Source organism: Carettochelys insculpta, unplaced genomic scaffold (assembly GCF_033958435.1).
Source record: "Carettochelys insculpta isolate YL-2023 unplaced genomic scaffold, ASM3395843v1 scaffold_0038, whole genome shotgun sequence".
NCBI lineage: Eukaryota > Metazoa > Chordata > Testudines > Carettochelyidae > Carettochelys > Carettochelys insculpta.
Genome location: NW_027439075.1, coordinates 100,001 through 104,946, shown reverse-complemented (window position 1 = coordinate 104,946; position 4,946 = coordinate 100,001). Strand labels below are relative to the sequence as shown.

Genomic DNA, 4,946 nt, shown 5'->3' with positions numbered 1-4,946 from the left:
TCCCTGCCGGACTTAGAAATTTTTTCTCTGCCGCCTGGGACCGGGGTTGACCTGTTGTCCCTGCCGGACTTAGAAATTTTTTCTCTCCAGCCTGGGACCGGGGTTGACCTGTTGTCCCTGCCGGACTTAGAAATTTTTTCTCTCCCGCCCGGTACCGTGGTTGACCTGTTGTCCCTGCCGGACTTAGAAATTTTTTCTCTGCCGCCTGGGACCGGGGTTGACCTGTTGTCCCTGCCGGACTTAGAAAATTTTTCTCTCCCGCTCGGAACCGGGGTTGACCTGTTGTCCCTGCCGGACTTAGAAAATTTTTCTCTCCCGCCTGGGACCGGGGTTGACCTGTTGTCCCTGCCGGACTTGGAGCCCGAGGAGGGGATCGGCCACCAGGTAAACCTCCGCTGAAAGCGGCCACGGTTTACCTGGTGCCCGGGGAGCGAATCGGACACCAGGTCAACCTCAGCTGAAGCGGCCGGGGTTGACCTGCTGTCCCTGCCGGACTTGGAAAATTTTTCTCTCCAGCCTGGGACCGGGGTTGACCTGTTGTCCCTGCCGGACTTAGAAATTTTTTCTCTCCCCGCCTGGGACCGGGGTTGACCTGTTGTCCCTGCCGGACTTAGAAATTTTTTCTCTCCCCGCCTGGGACCGGGGTTGACCTGTTGTCCCTGCCGGACTTGGAGCCCCAGGAGGGGATCGGCCACCAGGTCAACCTCCGCTGAAAGCGGCCACGGTTTACCTGGTGCCCGGGGAGCGAATCGGACACCAGGTCAACCTCTGCTAAAGCGACCGAGGTTGACCTGGTGCCCGGGGAGCGAATCTGACACCAGGTCAACCTCTGCTAAAGCGCCAGAGGTTGACCTGGTGCCCGGGGAGCGAATCGGACACCAGGTCAACCTCTGCTAAAGCGGCCGGGGTTGACCTGCTGTCCCTGCCGGACTTAGAAAATTTTTCTCTCCAGCCTGGGACCGGGGTTGACCTGTTGTCCCTGCCGGACTTAGAAATTTTTTCTCTCCCGCCTGGGACCGGGGTTGACCTGTTGTCCCTGCCGGACTTAGAAAATTTTTCTCTGCCGCCTGGGACCGGGGTTGACCTGTTGTCCCTGCCGGACTTAGAAAATTTTTCTCTCCCGCTCGGAACCGGGGTTGACCTGTTGTCCCTGCCGGACTTAGAAAATTTTTCTCTCCCGCCTGGGACCGGGGTTGACCTGTTGTCCCTGCCGGACTTGGAGCCCCAGGAGGGGATCGGCCACCAGGTCAACCTCCGCTGAAAGCGGCCACGGTTTACCTGGTGCCCGGGGAGCGAATCGGACACCAGGTCAACCTCAGCTGAAGCGGCCGGGGTTGACCTGCTGTCCCTGCCGGACTTGGAGCCCGAGGAGGGGATCGGCCACCAGGTCAACCTCCGCTGAAAGCGGCCACGGTTTACCTGGTGCCCGGGGAGCGAATCGGACACCAGGTCAACCTCTGCTAAAGCGGCCGGGGTTGACCTGCTGTCCGTGCCGGACTTGGAGCCCGAGGAGGGGATCGGCCACCAGGTCAACCTCCGCTGAAAGCGGCCACGGTTTACCTGGTGCCCGGGGACCGAATCGGACACCAGGTCAACCTCCGCTGAAGCGGCCGGGGTTGACCTGCTGTCCCTGCCGGACTTTGAAAATTTTTCTCTCCCCGCCCGGAACCGGGGTTGACCTGTTGTCCCTGCCGGACTTGGAAAATTTTTCTCTCCCGCTCGGAACCGGGGTTGACCTGTTGTCCCTGAAGGACTTAGAAATTTTTTCTCTCCCCGCCTGGGACCGGGGTTGACCTGCTGTCCCTGCCGGACTTGGAGCCCCAGGAGGGGATCGGCCACCAGGTCAACCTCCGCTGAAAGCGGCCACGGTTTACCTGGTGCCCGGGGACCGAATCGGACACCAGGTCAACCTCTGCTAAAGCGCCCGAGGTTGACCTGGTGCCCGGGGAGCGAATCGGACACCAGGTCAACCTCTGCTACGGCGGCCGGGGTTGACCTGCTGTCCCTGCCGGACTTAGAAAATTTTTCTCTCCCCGCCCGGAACCGGGGTTGACCTGTTGTCCCTGCCGGACTTGGAGCCCGAGGAGGGGATCGGCCACCAGGTCAACCTCCGCTGAAAGCGGCCACGGTTTACCTGGTGCCCGGGGAGCGAATCGGACACCAGGTCAACCTCTGCTAAAGCGGCCGGGGTTGACCTGCTGTCCCTGCCGGACTTGGAGCCCGAGGAGGGGATCGGCCACCAGGTCAACCTCCGCTGAAAGCGGCCACGGTTTACCTGGTGCCCGGGGAGCGAATCGGACACCAGGTCAACCTCTGCTAAAGCGGCCGGGGTTCACCTGCTGTCCCTGCCGGACTTGGAGCCCGAGGAGGGGATCGGCCACCAGGTCAACCTCCGCTGAAAGCGGCCACGGTTTACCTGGTGCCCGGGGAGCGAATCGGACACCAGGTCAACCTCTGCTAAGGCGCCCGAGGTTGACCTGGTGCCCGGGGAGCGAATCGGACACCAGGTCAACCTCTGCTACGGCGGCCGGGGTTGACCTGCTGTCCCTGCCGGACTTAGAAAATTTTTCTCTCCCCGCCCGGAACCGGGGTTGACCTGTTGTCCCTGCCGGACTTGGAGCCCGAGGAGGGGATCGGCCACCAGGTCAACCTCCGCTGAAAGCGGCCACGGTTTACCTGGTGCCCGGGGAGCGAATCGGACACCAGGTCAACCTCTGCTAAAGCGGCCGGGGTTGACCTGCTGTCCCTGCCGGACTTGGAGCCCGAGGAGGGGATCGGCCACCAGGTCAACCTCCGCTGAAAGCGGCCACGGTTTACCTGGTGCCCGGGGAGCGAATCGGACACCAGGTCAACCTCTGCTAAAGCGGCCGGGGTTCACCTGCTGTCCCTGCCGGACTTGGAGCCCGAGGAGGGGATCGGCCACCAGGTCAACCTCCGCTGAAAGCGGCCACGGTTTACCTGGTGCCCGGGGAGCGAATCGGACACCAGGTCAACCTCTGCTAAAGCGGCCGGGGTTGACCTGCTGTCCCTGCCGGACTTGGAGCCCGAGGAGGGGATCGGCCACCAGGTCAACCTCCGCTGAAAGCGGCCACGGTTTACCTGGTGCCCGGGGAGCGAATCGGACACCAGGTCAACCTCTGCTAAAGCGGCCGGGGTTCACCTGCTGTCCCTGCCGGACTTGGAGCCCGAGGAGGGGATCGGCCACCAGGTCAACTTCCGCTGAAAGCGGCCACGGTTTACCTGGTGCCCGGGGAGCGAATCGGACACCAGGTCAACCTCTGCTAAGGCGCCCGAGGTTGACCTGGTGCCCGGGGAGCGAATCGGACACCAGGTCAACCTCCGCTAAAGCGCCCGAGGTTGACCTGGTGCCCGGGGAGCGAATCGGACACCAGGTCAACCTCTGCTACGGCGGCCGGGGTTGACCTGCTGTCCCTGCCGGACTTGGAAAATTTCTCTCCCCGCCTCGGACCGGGGTTGACCTGCTGTCCCTACCGGACTTAGAACATTTTTCTCTCCCCGCCCCGGCCCGGGGGTTAACCTCGGGGCGCACAGCTTCCCGGGTCTGACGTGCACGTCCTGTCACCTCCCGGGCCCGGCGTCCTCGTCCTCCCTTCCCCTTGGGCCGGCTCGGAGGAAGTTTTCCCTCGGCCCGGCCTCCGGGTTAATTGTTTGGGCCCGGCTGACTGAGGCCAGGCTGCTGACGCTAAAGCCCGGGGAGGCGGGGGCCTACGGCCATACCGGACCGAATGCCCCCGATCTCGTCCGATCTCGGAAGGTAAACCGTCCCGGGCCTGGCTAGTACCTGGATGGGTGACCGCCTGGGAATCCCAGGTGCCGTAGGCAGCTTTTGGCCCCAGCGGGGGTAGAGCGGGGCGTGTGTCTGCCGTGCGGGAGCAGGGAAGCCGTGAGGCCAAGGCGGCGCGACGGTCCTGGGGGGCGCTGAGGCCTTTCCCTCTGCCTGCCTGCGTGTCGGGGGCGGGGGGGCGGGCGAGGAAGCTAAGGCCCTCACCCGGTGCGGTGCGATGGCTTGGGTCGGGTCGGGGAGAGGGAAGAAAGCGTGTGTGGAGCGTTGGTGGGGCAGGTGTGTGTGTGGGAGTGCTGGGTTGGGCAGGCCGTTGAGGCGGTGGCGGTGGTGGTGTTTTTGGTGGGAGTGAGTTGGGGTCAGGTGGGTGTGGGGTCCCCCCCGGGGGGTGGATGGTCTGAGGGTTAAGGCTTGGAACGTGCGTCTTGGGGGACCGTGGGTGGAGGTTGTTGAGAGCGGGGAAGGCCCTGGGTCCCGGTTGTGGACTATTAAGCCCGGTGGAGGGGGACCGTGGGTGGAGGTTGTTGAGAGCGGGGAAGGCCCTGGGTCTCGGTTGTGGACTATTAAGCCCGGTGGAGGGGGACCGTGGGTGGAGGTTGTTGAGAGCGGGGAAGGCCCTGGGTCCCGGTTGTGGACTATTAAGCCCGGTGGAGGGGGACCGTGGGTGGAGGTTGTTGAGAGCGGGGAAGGCCCTGGGTCCCGGTTGTGGACTATTAAGCCCGGTGGAGGGGGACCGTGGGTGGAGGTTGTTGAGAGCGGGGAAGGCCCTGGGTCTCGGTTGTGGACTATTAAGCCCGGTGGAGGTGTTGCGTACGGTGGATGTAAGGGGGAGGGCGTATGAAGTGACCGAGGAGTGGGCAAGGAAACGGGGGGAAAAATTTGGAGGCGAAGGCGGCCGAAAAAGGGTGCGGTTGACCTGGTGCCCGGGGAGCGAATGGGCCACCAGGTCAACCCCCGCTGAAAGCAGCGGAGGTTGACCTGGTGCCCGGGGAGCGAATCGGCCACCAGGTCAACCCCCGCTGAAAGCAGCGGAGGTTGACCTGGTGCCCGGGGAGGGAATCGGCCACCAGGTCAACCCCCGCTGAAAGCACGGGAGGTTGACCTGGTGCCCGGGGAGGGAATCGGCCACCAGGTCAACCCCCGC

General features: G+C 63.9%; 1 non-coding gene across 1 annotated transcript; it reads left to right on the top strand.

Annotated features, from left to right (window-relative positions):
• The first annotated feature begins 3,724 nt into the window (after positions 1–3,724).
• LOC142005970 (5S ribosomal RNA) lies at positions 3,725–3,843 on the top strand. The gene has a single exon (XR_012643124.1). It is a non-coding gene; the product is annotated as a 5S ribosomal RNA (ribosomal RNA).
• Positions 3,844–4,946: the final 1,103 nt, after the last annotated feature.